General features: G+C 28.3%; 1 long non-coding RNA gene across 1 annotated transcript in view; it reads left to right on the top strand.

Annotated features, from left to right (window-relative positions):
* Positions 1–18,695, top strand: part of LOC126550666 (uncharacterized) — a 33,954-nt gene extending 15,259 nt beyond the window's left edge. Inside the window, exons 2-3 of the long non-coding RNA XR_007604744.1 lie at positions 18,302–18,422; positions 18,482–18,695. This is a non-coding gene — a long non-coding RNA (uncharacterized LOC126550666). The remainder of the gene's footprint in view (positions 1–18,301; positions 18,423–18,481) is intronic.
* The last annotated feature ends 2,025 nt before the right edge of the window (positions 18,696–20,720 follow it).

Raw genomic sequence — 20,720 nt, 5'->3', positions numbered from 1 at the left:
ATATCGATATTAATATTAATCATTAATATGATTTTAATGAATAGTAGTAACACGTTGTGTATATTATATTCCTGCATGTGGTTTTAATCAAGCGGCTCAGCCAGGAAGGGTTAGATTAGCTAAAATCTCCGCCTCCCTCCCGAATTGAGCTATATTCGAGTATTTATATTGGACGATAAACTTTATTCGATATTAGCTTGTGTTTTAATAATGATCGTTAACAATATAGGTAGTCTTATATAGGTCAGGGCTTTGAATTCGAAATATAATGAATTCAGGTATTGGTATCTGGTATATTCAAAATGAAATTGGTTATTGAAAACCGGTATTGATACCCTTCAATAATACTTAGGATGTTGACTACCTAAATTTTAACGTGTGTATCGGGTTTTTTTGCACGTGGGCCGTGGGGTTAATATTTTTTATATTTTTATACTAAAATTGTTGTATTAATTTAATAATTTTAGTATTTTTTGTAATAAAATAAATAACTGACTTTTATTGTTGTGTTTATTAATATTTTAATATCATTTACCTATAGAAACGGTTACATGTTAAAACTAGTTTTTTTTATATTTATTTAATATATAATAATGCTTTTGGGTATTGCAATTCTTATTATTGGTTATTTACTTATTCATATGTTTTTAATTTTTATTCAATTATATACTTGTGTTATATTTTGTCACATGCATATAAATAATAATTAACTTTACATGCAGCTTATTGGTTATTAGAAATATTAAAATATTGTTATTAGTTTTATTAAAATAATAATTAATAATATAATTTTTGTATCCCGGAATGAAAATTAATACTCATCTAAAACCAAAGTATATATATATTTTGTATTGGGTTTATTATGCTTTGATTTCAGGTTGTTTTGTGTATTGTCATTATTTTAGATACTTTAAGGGCATCGAGTATTTGTAAATAAAATACATAATAATGAGTAAGAAAACTTCTGTTTGCGTTACACGATATACTACAGTAAAGTATGCTGTTTTTACTATATTAGTGCCCGTCTCGCATTGTTTAAACTTTTAAACTTACAGCACTATATTTAAATACTTAATGGCAATTAGTAAGTAAACTTTAAAAATACTTCCATTCTAATTAACACTGTTTAAATTGTCCATCTCTAATTTATTAGTGTGTATCTAATTAAGAAACACGAAAGTTACAAATTATTTTTAGTTTTTTACTTTGAGCTTGGGGTAAACAAATTTAATTATTTATTTTAACGATATTGCTTATTTCTAATAAATTAACAATTATCCGAAGTTATATTTCAAAAATATTAAATGCAGAAAAAAATTAAATATATATTGAATTATTTTACATTTTTTTTTCCTTTTTAACTTTTTGTAAGTCATCGATAATAGACGAATTCGCGGTGAAACATCCTGTATAATATAGTATAGCTGATACGTTTCCGCGAAATAGGCTATTATTTTCATAATTTCCGGTTGAGTTTGATGTTTGCACTGATGCTGGTTATGTTCGTTTCCAATTGAACGCGCCACTGTTCATAATACATAATATTAACTGCATATAATGTAATAGTAAACTCTCCAATTTCGTGTCATATCAAGAAAACCCAACGGTCTTTGCCGACAAAAAAATCAAAAGTCATTCGCCGTGTAAGACACTTTTATAATGAACTTTGTCGCGTTTTGAAATTTGATGTACTCTTTTCTGTTAGCTATATGAGGTTTTAACGAGTATATATCAACAAAATTGATGCATCGTCACTAGATTACAGTGCTGATTTTAGTTTTTCTTTTCTTTTAGCTCTTCGTCACTTTACGCGTGCTGTGTGTTGCCAATCATCAGACGCGTACCAATACGAAACATTAATGTTATATTGACCAACGTCGATGATGATGATGTCTCTAAAAATAGAAACCATTCAATTCGATTTGTATTATTTTAACGTTATGATATTACACAAGTGGTGTTACGCTGCCACTTATAGACACCTAATATCTATATAATATTGTAGAGAACAAAAAAAAAAAAAATGTCAAGGGAGACGCGACTTTTCGTTCGAGTAACCGAACATCACGTAGTGAAAAATCCCCTCAACTCGTCAAATAATTCCGATGGAAATGTCATTATACATTCGTTGAAAATTTCACACACGATCCAGGAGGATTTTACTACGATCGATATTCTCATTTTTAGATTATAAACGAACGCCGACTTATCTTATATTATTGGTATTCCTGTATTCCTGTATTGTAAGTCGACGTTTGACGAGTTTGGCCGAAGGAAATTATAATTTTCTATGGGACGTATATAGGCAAATAACGGTAAAATGCAACAAAATAATATATGTCGTTTTAACAGTCTCCTTATAGACTACAGCGACGTTAATCTGTATAATATAATATATTATCATATACTTGTCATGCGATTTTATCGTAGTATCATAATAAAATGAGTTTAACACTAGGGTAAAGTCACCATAATATTATACCATAATATGTATTGTGCCCCTGACCTGCATCAAGTTTACCTTCGCTTTATTATTTTATACGTAATTATATAACGATATATTATCTCAGTGTGACGGCACATCCGTAACATCATGAATCCTTACATACTTTGAAACCGGTTTTTTATTTGTCGGCGAAAAAAAAAGATTCACTTTTTACCAACCGAATAGTTATAATAATAAAGTTTTTGTTTTCAACGCGTTCCATATACATATCGTATATTATCAAAGAATTGAAGTAGGTATTTAAGTTATGGCATAATATGGCTCCCCACATCGCTTGGCTATTGTCATTACTGTAGAACTATGATATATTATATACCTCGGTAAATACCGCTTACTAAAAAAATGTTTACGGTTTTTTTTTTTTTGAAAGGTTAGTAACCACAAAAACATATTTTTCGTAAGTCGTAAATCTAAACTTAACATTATACAATATCGGTAGAAATTGTTTTTAATGACACCGATTGTACTATGGCCGGGCGTAATGACCAAATATTAAAGGTCCCAGCAAAATCCCAATATTTTATATCGTGTTAATAAATTGTGATTAAAATCTAATTAGAATTAATACTGTTTTGTAATAGATTTTATTTTGTTTATTATGTTTATTAGTTATTATGACCTATTTTCTCTGATCCTTTGAACGTTATTTTACACGATTTATAACTGAACTAATAAAATATGTTATCATCAATTAACAGATCATATCACACAAATACGTTTGAAATTATAATTTGATAGATTGACATTTTTAAAATAAATATTTTGTTTTGGAATATGAAATTAAAAATGTATGATGTCTTTCAAAATATTAAAATCTTAAAAATGATAACGATAAAAACAACTTTTTTTTTTGAATTGTTAGATTATAATGATTTAAAATTATTGAAAAAATGTTGATATTCATTAAACTATTAAAGTATAATATTTATCTTTAAAATAATCACCCACTTAATATTATTATGATATAATACTATGACTTTGTCATTTTTGGCAGTCTTGTTTTGGTTTTTAGAAATATTTTATTAGGTAGGTATATATTATGTAGGTATATAATATTATAATTTATAATGGTATATCTGTGTGGCTATATTATTATTATTTTTTAATTATTTCAAGGCATCGATTGTGAAGTTATAAGTCAATTTTATGATTCAAATTATTTACATATTTTGTTTTTATAGTTTTTTTTTATTTAATTAAGTATTCGACTTCGATGTATCTGATCAGATTTCTGGTTGATTCCGATGCGGGTGCTGTTGGCATATTATTTTATTGACCGTTGTTGGACGATCACTGAACATGAACGAAGGTCTTCTCGTTTCCGATGTGTGTATTCATAATAATATATTAGTATTATTATACACTTATATTGCATGGAACAAGCATACTTGCTGTGTATAATGCAAGCCATCGTACGGTACAAGTAAATAGATATTTTATTTCTGCTGAACGAGTTTTTCGAATAAAATTTAATTGAAAGGAAGGTTAACGGTGGCGAACTAGAAATAATATACTATATATAGGTAGTGTGTACATAACATATTATACTATTATATAGAGTATGAAATAAATTGTCTCCAAACGCCTTTAATGATTATTTGACCTTGACCTGTATGCATGTTTAATAAACAATACTTACCGATGTTTGTTTTTTATTTTAGAAAATCGTATAGCTACAAATCTGAGTTAGATATTTTATTAAAATAATGTTAATAATATATATACCTATGCATTATAAAAATTGCTCATAAACTCTAAGTCAGAGATTTGAAATATTTTTTTTATTTCGTTTATTAATATTACGTGTCAATTTTTTGTTATCGGTGTACTACGATTTAGTCATTAATTTAAGATTAAGTATACATATTTTTACGTATGTACCTATGTAATGTATGTATTATATATTTATTAGGTGAACCAAAAATTCAGAATACTATTTAACTTAAATTACATTATTTAAAATATAACATATTTTTCACAATATAATGTAAAACTAAAAAAATTAATTTATTTGTTTTATATAGAAATTTAGAAATATTATAACTGAAGGTCTAAAAACAATTTATCTATTTTAACCTTCACGTTTTAGCATAAGTAAATATATTTTACACTAACTGTAATAACTTGTTATTGTTAATTATTTATTTGTTTAATAAAGGTGTGGGAAGATAATAATTTAGTCACAAAACATCAAAATTGAAAATGAAAAGTCGCAATAAAATTTAGTTGTGGCAAAATTATTGAAAATTGCAGATACATAGTTCTCCACTGCAGGTATTCTACGTCACAGTTAGTGGTGTTTACTGGAAAACTTATTTCAACAGATAGTGATTTTAAAACTACTGAAATTGGTTTGAAATACCTATTTAGTAAGCTAGCTTACATATTTTTAGTGATAAAAACCGTAGAATGATTATGTGGTAAGCGATTGCCTATCTGTATTTAATATTTTAATAATATACACACATTATTCATTAATAGACAAGAATTTATGCTGTAACACTGTACGAGACTATACGAGATAAATAATAGTTAGACATAATATAAATGGAACCCACTAGTTAACGTTAATAGCAATTAAGCACGTATGTACAGTCAATAACGTATTATAATACCCGTATTTTTTTTTTATTATAATCATTATTTTGGTTTTTAAATTTGTATACTTTGAAAAATAATAGCGTAAGTAATATTATACTATAGGTATGCCAGTTATATTTCTGCAAATTTCCGTTGCGCCTCTCGTTGATGTAGTCACATGTAAATAATTCATGTTGCATCATATACTATAATATTATGAAATATAGTATGTATAATATGTTTGCACTCGTTACGTGAATTATAATTATGGGTTAGCAGTCGTAAATTGTGTTCCATCCGAACAGAATTTATCATCTTCAACGATGTACCAAAACTGCTGTTAGAATTTCTGACGTTTCGATTGATCCGACGAGTCGATGGTTTGCAGGTCACGCGCTTGACATTCGACAATATACAAATAGACAAAACCATGATATTATCTTTCATCTGACACGGAATAATAATAATAATAATAATAATACTCTTGAATTTACTGCGAAAAGCCACGACGATCAATCTTGTGACGTATGTGATATGGGTTTGTACATTTAAAAGTACGTCTGCCTGACATACTTTTTGGATTATTTTACCAGACGCGCGAGGACGGAATGTCAATGCCCAAAATATAACCGCGAATTGTGGCACTTGACTAAAAGATTAATGGCTCGACGATATTCTCTATTATATTATGATAATAATATCGGGAGGATATGCCTGGGAGAGATTTTGGTGTTGGACTCAAATTGCTGCTATTTAGAGACGTACAGAATTTATTACGATGCACACGTATACTATCTTCGAAGTATTAAAATGTGAAAAAGATATTGAAAATATCAACTCGAGTTAAGTCGAGTCAGTGTTCAGAAAATTAAACTAAAAGTTATCTGATAAATAACAATATCTATTTTTAACTTTTAAAGTTAGTTTAAAATTAATATACGCAGAAAAATATTAACTTAAATTAGTTAAAAAGAAATAGTAACAATAATATTTTTTTAATTACTACCACTTAATACACATTATAAAGATTGGGCACCTAAATTTTTTTTTTTTTTTAATTATATTTTAATTATACTCTGTTTGCCTAGAGAACGTGGTTGCGCACTCATAAAAACGCATCGTATCCCTACTTTTCCACTACACCCTCAGTCAAATGCGTGGAGTACCACATTTTCTTAGCGAACGGAACATAAATATTAAATAATATGTTAAAAATGCGTACTACATTATTTTTTTTAATTTTACATTATCTGTACGGTTTATTACACGTGTGTGTTTAACTTAATATTATTATTTCAAAGAATATTTATTTGCATTTATTTAACATAATTATTGCTATCTATAATATAATATAGATAATGATTATAATATAGTTAAACAATTAGTTTTAGTTTAAGTTTTATTTATAAATTGTACAAATACGATAATAATGTATTGTTTTTTAAAATTTAACAGGGAAAAAGTTATTTGTTACTATAAATTCTCTAGTAATTAACCAAGCTAGAAAATTAACTAATTAGTATGGGGAAAAAAAATAATAAACTTTTTTACTAGTTAATGCCACCTCTGAAAGTGTGTATAAAACGGTTATCGTGACACCGATAATTTAGTAAACACTCCTCGTCTGCGCGTATTTATTCGCTTTTGTTTTTTTTCCGAGCTATAAAATATCAAACGAAACAAAACTAATGGCACTTTTTCAATAATATCTCGTTATTAATATTTGTACAGGTTTTAGGGTAATCGTCATTGACGTGCATACGTATATAAAAAAAAATCGAAAGTATATACTATATACCACAGCACAACGACGTTATTCCGGTTCAGACATAGAAGTATACATATAACTACGAGTACCTGCCGTTGAGGGTCCTTAGAAAACAAATGTTTGTACAGTCAAAAGCGGTTAAAATAAACAGTCTATACGATTCTAAAACGATTAAACTACCGGTAGGTTCCAAACAATACATATGTGTAATGTTTTTACGGGAAAAATAATACTATTCTTAATACACGAATACACGATATTTGTGTGCTGTAGTCCGATCCTTGTTAAAGAATTTGGCGTCCAAGGTCAAGTATTAGCAGGCCCTCCATATTTATGAAAAAGCTTGCGAGAGACAAAACCTTCTAAGTTAAAAGACAATATTATATAGTCCTCACTCCCACACAATTTTTTTCACAACTATTCTTATTATCTCTATTTATATATTGATATATCAAAATATTTTATGATCATATTTACTAAAACAAAATGGTACTTAATTCTTGGTCATCGTTATTCGTTCGTTACCAATACGTTGAACAAGTACGCATTATAGGCTATAGCACTCAAGGAACTATTAGAATTTAAAACCAAATATTCATACCATATATCTATAACTGATTGCAGACGATTGCGTACCTAGTAATAATGTTAAATTGTCAGTTTTCTTTTTGAACAAATTTAAATAATTACGAATACTTGTGTATTGGTATTCCAGAGTAAATGTTCGTTTGTATTCCCCTTCTCCCTTAACACACGCCTTTTTGTATATGTGTATTTTTCTAGGGTAGGTTTTGAAGTTTAATATTTAAAAGGGTCCTATAGCTAGTAAAGATATGTTAACTAGAAAAGTAATTTCAATCCCCTCAAGACTAAACAATTTCATTCTAAAGTAGTAAAATGCTAGTCGTTACTCGTTATTACAAAATAACATATTACACATATATAATACTATATTTTAATATTAAACGAAGTAATAATATTGATAGGTTATTAAACTTCGGTAACGTTTTATAATGAAGAAATTCCGACTATTATGAAAAGTTTTGTTTAAAATTAAAATATTTATTTTTGATGTATATAATTATAAAATAGTATTATTATTTTTCCAACTGGAAAACATCTATCCGTTACGCGACGACGAAATAACCAACATTTACAAGACCGCTATTATTGTAGCAATATATGCACAGTAAATTTCGCGTCGTAGACCTTTGTACGGAATTTTATACTTAAATACAAACCCTAATCACAAATGGTAACGTGGTCAAACGGAACGATAGGCTATTTAATGAAAAAATCCACTGCGTTATAAGAAGACCGCTTAAAACTTTAATCCAGCATAGGCCCAAATATAAGGAATTAAATCAATAGCGGAGAACGAATTTATATGAGATTCATACTGTTCAAAGAGGAGCTTTGAATTTATTAATTAATTAAATAATATTTTCTGGATTATTTTTTTGGGAGAACGTTGTGATATAATATCATTTTTATGTACAGTAAAAAAAGGATTTATTTTGTAATGACGTTTTTCATTTAGATTCATTAGGAATAAAACGTTTTCAAACTATATTTTAAACAATTTTCATACACTGCTTATTAAAAAATAAAAATCTCTATATTATGCACACTATATTCATTCCGTCTCGATGGCATTGTATAATATAAAATATTTGAATGCGCGTTCATTTGACTGCGTTTAGTATTTAACATTAATTTAAATTTGAACAATAACAATTAATTAATTGAAAATTGAAATGGTTCAACATATTGTTATAAATGAATACATTTTCTGGAAATAAGATGTGATGGGAGTAGAATGTTTAAAATTACAAATTAAGATTACAACATATTATTTAATATATAATGATTTTTTTTCACTTTATAATAAATCGTACATCAACATAATATACTTGTATAAATTACTGGGCTTCTTGTCAGTAAAATAAGATAATTTTTGCAGTTGTAATGCAGTAAGATTGAATACTCGTTGTTTTGTTATTATTATTATTTATTTCTAAAGAACGAGAAAGTATTGAGTCTAAATTATATTCGTACAATAAATGTAATGTGTATATTTATTCACGCAAAATACAATTGAGATGTATAACGATAATGAACTTTTGTTTCTAGAACTGCAAACAATGTGTTGAAGATAGTTTTTCTGCTATACTTATTAAAAAGAATATATGAATTATGTGGGTATTTTGAAGTAATGTATAACAAAAGAAAAAACATTTTATATAGTTAAATATTTATTAATAAACTACTATATTATAATATATTGTATAATTTGTGTTATAATAGAAGTACTGTATTATTAGTTCATAATGAGTTTAATTAAAATTGTATAGACTTATTATTATTATCATGCAATTATAATAGATTTTTAAAATACGTAGGCGGATATTTGCAGGTTGAATTGGAGGAGAGTTAGCATTATCCAAATATAAGTACTCCACACTCCAATCACTACGTGGTCCATAAATGTACTTAGAATTCTATTTTTGAGAGAGGCTAATGGAATTTCTGGGGTTAAGGGTTAAGCCCTCGAGTTCATAAGCATTACGTATATTAAGTATAATCGCATTTAATTGTATGGCTGTATGTAATATTTTTAGGTCATATAGCTCTAACGCTACTTATAACAATTTATGGAGATTAACATGTGTACGTAGTACGTACATTGTCAATATTACAATAACAATTTGATGAAATTGTATTATAATTTATTTTTTTAAGCCAACTTGTTTGATACGAGTATAAAAACTTTTTTTAATAAGATTATGCTAATATATACAAGTTTTAAACGAAAAGCTCAATATACTTGCCATCAAAAGCAAAATATTGTTGTTTTACTAATCGTCTGAAAGGTATATACTATATAGGTATCTAAAAATGAGTTGTAGCATCAGTTGCACGCAAAGGAAAGAAATAAAAAAATTCGTTTCGGATTGAGACGAGAGCACAATAAGCATACGATTTAAAAGTACATAATATTATATGGGAATTGCAAAAAATAATGAATAAGCATCGACGAGAACATAATATAAAAAGTTAAGAAAGAGCCGCTGGAGGGTAATCGGGTAAATTTTGACTTTAATGCCTGACATACAAGGAATAATATATTACGTATAAAACGTTGGAAGAGATTAGAGTAAAAGAATCAAAGTACACGAAAATTGAATTTGTACACTATATAAGCGGTAGAAATAGAGTGGGATGATCGTTATTGGGTACATTTTGAACGGTATTGCCGCGGTCGATTGGAAAAATCGAAAAGCGGGATTTCGCGTATTGACTATAGGTAGGTATACGTTTGTAATATAAGTGGAAATGTGTTCGGTTTTAGTGTCGTTGAAATAATGGGCTTTCTAATTCCAATATGGCACGTCTGACGCCGGTGTGCAATTTGACGAACAACTCGACAATCGTATAATATGCATAATATTATAATGAATATTAATATTATACGGAATCGCATCGATTGGAAAACCGCGCGAGGCACCATACCGCATGTTAAGCGAAGTCGAAAGTCGGTCGCGTTAAGTTTTGCGCGGTATAAGTGCCTCAGATTACAACGATGACCCATAATCAGATCCATCTCGAATAATTGATTCAAAGATTACCGAAAGGTAATGGGGCGCCGTTTTTCAACTCCCGAGCCGCAAAACCGTTTAATTGGATTATTATTAAAACACGCGTTCGGGACTGCGGCAAGCGCGCCGAGTGTAGTGTGGAATTAATTGCATTTTTGTGTAGTTTAATTATTTGATCGTTTTTAGGCATGCCACCGGAACTGCAGCGGTGTATAATAATGAGTTTTGCATAATATACTCGACTGTTAAATCTTATATTGATTTAGAGTGAGTATTCGAAGAATTTTGAGACTCGACTATCGTCGTATATGCTGTAAAGCCATTATTATTATTTTTATTACCCATATATACTATTGCCGCACTCCGTTTCCGTCCTTTTTATACCTATCGATTTCGTTGGGCATTAAATTGATTATCAACTGCAGCGGTTACGATTTTTTCGGTCGAATTCAAACACACTATATTATAATAATTTTATTATTAACGGATTGTCGTTTTTAATCAAAGACATACGCACATAATATTTAATTATAACTGTGACTTGTTTATATCGAGACGGGAGTTGTTTATAAATTAAAAATTAAATACAAACTCTTTCGCTTTGTGACAATCTAAAATTATGCAATTAGGTACGTACAATTAGCTTTTGTAAAACTATATACAAGTACTGAAGTACTAACGAGTATAATTGCTGACTTTTAAGTAGATATGGATATGCGCACCGTTAACGTTGACGAAAAATTGAATGCAATATTATTCTTATATAATAAATGTCAATGAAAATAATTTAAATAAATTGAAAACTTTTATTCACCATTTTTCCCACTGACTGATCTGTTTTTTTTTTTTTTATTATTAATGCTGTTAAACATTTTCCTCTTTAGGTTTTCTTCTTATCTAAATCTCTTTGAATTTTTATTATTTATCTTTGATCACTTATTATTGTATTGTAAAATTGTATTTATATTTGTATTTTGTATTGTGATTTCTCGATGGAAAACTGTGTGTGTACCCTCGGTGTACTTTTGATTGAGACCTAAATAAATATAAATATCATTTAAAATTAATTTATTGCATTATTGATGATATTGTACGATTTAAAATGCCAAAATGTGAACACGTCGTTCAATTTATTGAGCTTATGTTCAAATACAAATTTACTTGTTAATAATATCATTTTCTGCACGAATTTATAATCGCTTTGTTACCTGATAATAACTAATTGAAGTGAATTAGTTTAAATATTTATTGAAAATAACTTGAACCTGATGCGTTAATCGTAAAATATAATATGATACAAAATGTCAAACATGCATAGTTGATATTGTTAAAATTTTAATTATTATAACGAACGTAGCTAATATATTAAAATATTTCACAAGTGGTTTTCACGTAATATACTGCACATGATATCATATTATGGTCTTATTCGTATGGTGTAATAGTGTAACAGAATATATTATCGTTATTTTTTTTTGATTTTTTAATGCAATATTATTTTATAGGTAGGAATGCAACAGTATCATATTTTCATGCTATAGATAAAAAAAAAATTAAAATTTTTCACGTAGTTAGGTCGTTTTAATACAAACAAAACATTTAATCATATAACTTTCTGGGAATTTCAATTTAATATTCACGGGTCATAATAAATTAATAACGGATATAGGTTATTAATTGTTTTTTGAATTACAACAAAACAAAAAAGTCATTCGACGAGGAATCGTTATTTTACCTGATATTCATATATATTCACGTTTTGTCTAAATACAAATTTTAAACCTTCATAAAAAATATTTTTGGAATATTGCACTCAACACAATAATGCGTACAATCATATTATACGTGTTCGACAAATTGCGATCAGGTTTTGAGTTAAACTGTAATGCGAAAAAAAATTCAAATGTTCGAGTGGTTTATGTACAACATGCCTGTAGCAAAAGGTTGTTGTGTAGTATAAGGTCTCCTCATACCGACAACGTTTTTCGTACCAAACTTTTTCTTACCGTCTTCCTGACAAGTATTAATATTGTATAATAATAATACGCATGTTTGTACTTACACAACGTGAATATTATTCGATTTTCGCAATTTATTCGGTCACCAATAAGAAAACATATATAGATATATACATATATAATATATAACTTTCTGCTAGTCGTAAAACCGTAGAAACATTCAAAAACGATGGCGCAGTTGTATTTGAATAAATTTTTTAAAAAAAAATGTCAGGTCCGTTTCTTACCTCGCACATCGGCAGTGTTTTACCGTGCGTTGGTGGGTATTTTTTTTTCACGCTCACCCGCACATCACATCCTGCGCCGAGGACTTTCTGCAGCGTACGACGGTAGGTAGGTACTTTATTGTTGGCCGTCGAAAACGGAAAACGGTACACTCCGGAGTAATTCGCATAATATTTATTTTATGCCATTATTGAAGTTTACCTATATATATACCTATGCATATTATATATTATATTGTACGCGTCCCCGTCTTTTCTCGCGTAAGTAATCACACGGCGACGTCACATCGTTATATTCGTTTTAGTGCGGCAGCTGCTAAAATAACATTGTATAATATCAGTATTTATCGTGTGTCGGCAAAATTGGACCGCCGCACTTTATATTAAAATCGATTTAAAAAATGTGTCGATATTTCACGAAATTAATTGTAAACAATTGCAAATTAGTTTTTGTTGGTTACCTACATATTTTTTCGTCTAGTTTTTCAATTTTCTTATCCGTACATTTTTAGAATCGAGCTATCCAAAAAAACTCGTAAATTTTCTAAAATTCACAAAATATTGACACAGTTTTCGAATCGGTCGGACAAATAAATCGGAGAGCAAACTTTATACTGACACTTGACAGGAATTTCGGGGTTCGAATTCATTTTTTGTCCAAATATACAGTACAGTCGACACATTTTATTTTCTTCTGTGCTCAAGGCGAAAGATATTTTCTTTAAAATACTATATAAGTGGTGTATACGTTTGATTTCGTTCGGACGTATTTGTGTTGATTTGTCGGAAAATATAGTTCAAGAGATAACGAGGAAAGAATATAATACTAAACCCATTTCACAAATTAATTAAACCGACAACTGTCTAGTCTTTATAAACGGTATACACATAATATAATATTATATATATAAAGTTCTCGAGTGAAAATAGTGATAATGGACAGGCCTTTCTCGACAAACGAACTTTTAAATAAAAATCAAATAAATAGATTGGCAAAGCAGTAAAGCTTATAAAAATATGGCTTTATAATAACTTTTACTGTTTATCTATGTACGGAATACCGATAATTTAAACGTTAGAATTTAGTTGACGGGCAATAAATTGTATAAAAGCGCAATGATCGCGTTTGTTTCTGAAAATAGATGATCATTTTACGATAAGCACTGCTCTTTTGATACAATAGCATATTATACAAATAGGGCGGCGAACGAATAAATTATGTTCGGATAAACGTTGTATTTCTTTCGATGGGTAGTAAATTGGATAATAATATTACCAATTAACATCAATAATTTAATGATAAGAAATCCCGACGGTTCTGTTTGTAAGTAATAATAGCGTTTTACATTTGTTACTCATAAGTATATTTTCTTATTAATTAAACATGGTTTAGTTTGTTAAACACTATATTATTAATTTATCGGAATATTAAGCTGCTCAACCGCCGTAATATGCTTATATTATGTTATCATGAAAGTATAGGTACATTAATTGGATATGAGAACACTTTTATACGGTTCATTCGACTTCGTTATCATGTTCAATGTTCATAGTTGTTGCTACGTATCAGATATTTTTACCGAGTGAGTAACATTGTGATGTAAATTATTGACTTTTATGTGTTTGGAAATATATTTTTGCAAGCAATGTTATTTTTCCCTTTAAAGTTTGATTGTACTCCTTTCACTATTTGAATCTATAAGTGAAACAACAACGGTGGAGTTTGTTTATCATCATATGTAATTGCATACATAAAATATTCGATTATTAGATGGTATTTTTTGTTCAGTTTTTACAACTCAGATCTTTGTGTCTTGAAATGACGGATATTACTCTAGACATATATCTGATAACCTTTAAAAATAGCTCGTAACCAGAATTAAGTTAGGCTAGGTTCTAAAACTCAATATTACATTTGTACAGAATAGAATATAGTACACAAACCGAGTTATTGTGGAAGTTAAGTTTATAATTTATGTTTCGTGTTTGTCTTTGTGTATGTTATTATGTTGAATTGTAAAATTTAAATTACATTTGTATTAATATTGGAACACCGTTAACATCGCATTTTATGTAAATTAATAGTTTTAATGTAGGCGTGTTATAAGGTTAGTATAGACATATATTAATCTTATCCGAAACTATTTCGACTAAAAAAAATCCCGGTCCCATTGTCAGTGAAACTATTACAAAAATTAAACGTTTTGTTTATTTACCGAACGAATGTATTATTTTCTTTTCGATAACAAATGGAAATGTCAGCTAAATGATACGATTTGCAGAGGGCGAAAAGGACTCATAGATTCTGTTCTTTGTTATACAAGTCGATCAGCACATGCCATCTAAATAGAGGTGTCCATTTGTGTTTCAACGTTCAGCGATTTACTGGCACGAGGGTAAAATCGTTACACGAAAAAAAGTTCTAGTTTAATACCCGTAAAGTTCTGCGGTAGATTATCTATAATAATGTCTAATAACTCAGTTCGATTTTCGTTGGCATACACGTATATAGATATATATATTTTAACGCTAAACTGCCTTTTACCCCACCGATCACGTCCCCGCAATATATTTGTTCATGGTTTTTGACACGTCTTTATATCTCTGGTTGAAAGTTTCAATTTGACAATAATTGTGTGCAATCCGATGGCCGTTTTAGATATTCCATCCAGACCTCTGACTATCTATATAGGTACATCGCATGCTAGTAATACTAGTACGGACAAAATAAATTTAATGCGCAAAATAAAAATTGAACAGACTATAATATTATTATTATATAATAATAATAATAATAATAATATGATATCCTGCTGCAGTATTTTAGCAGTAAAGGTATTGATTTACTGTGTGATGTAGGTATATATGGATAGGTTTTTATGTATATATTATTGCTTACGGCTAGTTTCAATGGAGTTGAAATATAGTAACTGTAAAATAATAATATATGATTTTGAGCATAACAATTTGTTTGAAATATATTATAATATATTTTATAGACTTTATTTATAATATATTTATAAATAAGTATCGTCAATTCATACCGATATTAGATTAAAAATGTTGCGTGAAAGCAGTATAGAAATGTTTTTTTTTCATTGATTCATTGTTTCAGGCGTTAAAAATAATAATACTAGTTATTTTAATTTTTAACCCATTTATTTATTTAATCTATAGATACGAATAATTTCTTCAATAGTTATATGATAATTTTATTTTTTATTTTATTCGTTGATTTCAAATAATAATAATTATTATTATAACTATAAAGTCTGATTTTTTAGGCGTAATGCAAAAAACAAATATACATTTCTAGAAACCATAATATTTAATTAAATTGATGCGAATACATTTTCTCATAAGTACATGTCATAACATTTATATCTATTTTATTCATGGTGGCATATTCACCCTCTTTTATTCTTTAATAATGCATTTATTCAAATTCTGATTTTTTGAATTTTTAAGTAGGTAGGTAAGGGCCATATTTTATAATACAGATTTTAAAGAGTGTGCTGTAGCGATGCAAAGATATTTTTTTCAGACAAGAATCACCATTTTTTATTATAAATAAAATTTCCAGAAAATATAGATACTTATTTTTTAAAGTTATTTATGTATTCATGGTTTTAAAATTTAAACGAGTTTTTTTTTTAAACTTTTTAACACGTTTTAATGATGATAAGTCTATGTCATAGGCTCTTTGATAATATAATTGAAAGATATGAAAATGTGGTTTGAAAATTACAACAATTTATTAAAATTTTATAATCTGTTAAACATGCCCCAGAATAATAATATTACTTTTATATTTTTTTAAAAACTATTTTAAAGACTATTATCTTTCGTACAAAGTAGTTAATTTGAATGTTTGATTATGCATAACATTTTCAAAAAAACTAACATAAAATTTATAGAAAAAAAATCTAAGTATTTGAAAATATTGTCCTTAAATAATTCAGGTGACTACCCACTTAAGACTTTCAAAAATCAGAATTTTATTGAAATAATTAAATAAAGAAAAATGTTGACGAACATTTTTGTCAAATCACTCTGTATAATCATTGATTGTATAAATTTTGTTCCACTATTATTTAGAACCTGTAATGGTACCACAGTGGCAAACAATGGTGGTTTGTTTGAACCGAGAACCCGCTCAATGTATATATTATAGAATAATCGGTTCAATTAAGGCCTAATCAATTAATCCACACAGAGGATATAATGTTTTAAAGCATTAAACCACATTGTTATGAATAATTACGGATGATGACATATAATATACGGTGGTATGTAGATGAAATAATAATTTGAATATTCAACGTTATATTTTAAACAATTAATGTCTTTTCCTCATATATATTTATATATGTGTATGAGAATTATAAGTGTATATTAGCATTCTTCATTATTTGTATAGTAAACTATAACGACTGTACATAATATTTATAACAAAATATAATTAGCCGAACAGATTTTTTTCAACTTGTTTTATTTCAAAGCGTTAAGTACCATTTTTTATATTCATTTTTTAGTATTTTAAATTACGGTTAGGTTATTTTTAACCAAACTGTGGTTCACGGGATTAGTGACGTATATTTTTAAATAAGGACAATTATTTTGGTGTAGTACCTTTCAACCGCACGAACATACCGCTCTTTTAAATTAATTTTTTTCATATGTCCTATTTGTTTGTAATATTTTTATTTGCATACAATAATGTGTAAAAGTACATATTACTATAATAGATAAAGATAAATAAATATATTTATTTTCTTATAAGTGCATGTGTAGGTACTACCTATTTGCAAATACACAATAAAACCATTATTGGGATAATGATAATTGAATAAAATTCAGCGGTTCCCTCCTGGGGTAATTACCTCCCAAAGGAGTAAAAATGAAATTTTCTGAGGGGTATAGACAAAACAGTAAATATAGACTAGTTTTTATTTTTATTGTATTTACTATTTTTTTTTTATTATTTATTATATTATCTATTAAATTGTTTATTATTATTATTATTTTAATCCTAAAAATATTTTAAATTTTCAATGTATCTAAATAATAATTCTACAGTATTATTATGATATCAATTGTTAAATATTGTTACTTGAGTTTAATAACTTAATTTTAAATATTTATTATAGCCATTTACCCATATGAGCTAATGCCGTTATTCTCTTGCAATTTTTATGGTGCTTATTGTTATTTTAGATTTCTTATTATTATTTTTGTTATAGCAGCACCATCAATCAGAAACCTATTTTAGGATTACTTTTGTCTCTGAAAATTTCTTTAAAATAGGTTATCAGTTAGGAAACCATATATTTTATTAATATAAAATTATATCAATATTCAATAGCTTGCAACTGTCAATCGGTCGTTCACCTTTCGTCAATGTACTTGTCTGCAGAATATTATTAGCGTTGTGGACGTTTTAATTTCCCGGAACTAACAATGGGATTGATGCGAGAAATGAAAAATGCTCATTTACAGATCAAATAACTCTCCAATCAGTAGTATAGATACTATGGATAAATATTTTTCTGATTTGGAAAATCATTAAGTAAATGCTCGAGCACTAAGACTCTTATTTTTATTAGATAAAGCAGTATTTCCAGGTATTGAAAATTGAAATTGAAGCCAAAGCACAATTTTTGGAAAAGGCTGCACAAAATATAGATGTTGGAAACACACAATTAGCAAATTGTTGACGAAAAATTGGTACTATTTCAGTCAAAAATAGCCTTAAAAATACTGATCCCTTGTTTCATAAATTATAGATGTGATAGTGGATTATCAAAGATGGTGATTCTGAATACAAAAACAAAAAATTTGGGACTCGGCATAAGATGTGTATTGGTCGAAATTGAACAAATGTTAGAAATAGGTAAGCAATATCAATGGTCTCATTGACTAATATTATATTTAATTATTGATTGAACAAGAAAAGTTTTTGTTTTGTTTTTTTGATGTTTTTTAAACTAAACTTTTTTTTTTTTTTGGGGGGGGGGGGGGGGGTATTTGCTAATATCCAACCCGATTTATGTGTAATTATTTCAAAGAGATTGGGAACCATCGGAATAAAAAATATGACAAAATATGAATAATATGGATATCAACCAAACCGATGGAAGTAATTATGTCTTAAACAATAATTTTAATGATATGTTTAGTTACTCATGATAATAGTCGATGCGTAAAAAAATAATAATCCTCATTAAAAACATTTTGCTTTATAAAAACTTCATGAAAAAAATTGACTTGAATCATAGGTATAACCTTATAATACTACTGATGCTAATTTGACGTATACGCGATACTTTTTTTTCAAGGTCAGATATTATTAACGTTTTTCGAGAGTTTTCTCATTGCATATTATGTATAATTATAAACATGATATAGGTATATATTTATACCTTTTGAATTCTTAGAAGAAAAAAAAGACAGTTTCAAGGTTGTTTAAGATACAATGCGCGATCAAATATATAGTTTATTAGTTCATACATATGGACTCGGACTGATGGTACTATAATTGAATACAAATCTTTGTATTATTTTATAATCAATGATAATAATATCATATGGGACTATGAATAGGTGTTGAAAATAAAGTATATAGTTATTATAATAAAAAATGTATTCATTATATTGTGTTACGGGTGTTTTAGAGGGGGGAACGAGATCACCATTTCGTCATGAAAACACTTTTAGGAACGAAGCTACTTTACAAGGCTACCAGATATTTGTATTTTTTTTTTTTTTTTGTAAACGCCGTATTTTATTGATTTTTTTTTAAGGCAAATATTTTCTTATTTATTATGAAATACCACAACGTAGCAATATGGAGTAGAGGTATGTCGAACATAATCTCTTGTCGGAAAATCGTGTTTTCACAATGTAAAAAACGTAAGACATACCACACACCCTGCATGTTGTTTAATATTGTATGTTTGCTTCGAAAACAGAACGCAATCGCAACGTTCCTCACCTCCAACCGCTCAATCATGTCGGGACTTTATCGAACATATCCACATTCCACGTGTTCGATGTGGTAAAATTGTGAAATATCCGGGCTTATAATAAAGCTGTAAAAAGGTTCGCATAATCGCGGCACTACCATCAGCATCATCCGTGGTACACTGCTCTTAGCCTTCAGCATTCAAACAGTCATAGTTTTTTTGTTTGGTAACACGTTTGACTCGCGATAAAGTGGTTTCATGATTGTACGTAATTTCACACTGTTTTCTAGACTGTTCAAACTTAATGTTAACTAGGTACTTACTTATGGCGATTAGCAAGAAGGCGATTAGCCAATAATGAGAAAATCTGAGTAAAAACATCAAATGGTCACGTAAATCTACCACGTCCTAAATTGAAAAAAAAATCGACGACAGTCGTGCGTTGATATAGTTTTGATTTTTATCTCCTGACCATGGTAGGTACCTAATACCTATACGTTTTATCAAAAATAATAAATCACTTTTATTCGAAAAAAAAACCGAAAAAGGTCGAGGGTAGATTTTACGTCTTGTTCGTCTCTCATAATTACGGTACTATTAAGTTACCTAAAGTGTTATCCATAATAATAAGATATTACGCGCAAATTAGATGAGCGTCTGCAATAACTCAGCAGTTAGCAAGTCTATGGGCGTTGATGGGTTTACGTTTATAACGAGAACAGTGAAAATTAGTTTCGACGTCGTTATGATATTTTACGTAATATTGTTAGGAAGGTGCTCATAAAAAAATACAATTAAAACGACGAAACTAGTAAAGTTTTTGATTATTAAAAAGTTTTCGTCGTCGGAAATGTATGTTTAAAAGCGTGTGATGAAGTATTTAAACTATACAGTTTGACAGCTTGTATATAATAATAATAATAATTAGTAATTACAACGTCTACGGGTAGGATAATACAAGTTTTTTCAAGTGGGCGTTGAGCGTATTATTATTCTTTGCTGGGTTGTTAGTCCCGAAAGTGGTTTTCGCACTACCGCGGTTTATTATGCATCTTAAATG

Source organism: Aphis gossypii, chromosome 3 (assembly GCF_020184175.1).
Source record: "Aphis gossypii isolate Hap1 chromosome 3, ASM2018417v2, whole genome shotgun sequence".
Taxonomy (NCBI): Eukaryota; Metazoa; Arthropoda; class Insecta; order Hemiptera; family Aphididae; genus Aphis; species Aphis gossypii.
The sequence above is the reverse complement of the archived record's forward strand: the minus strand, read 5'-3'. Positions and strand labels throughout refer to the sequence as shown.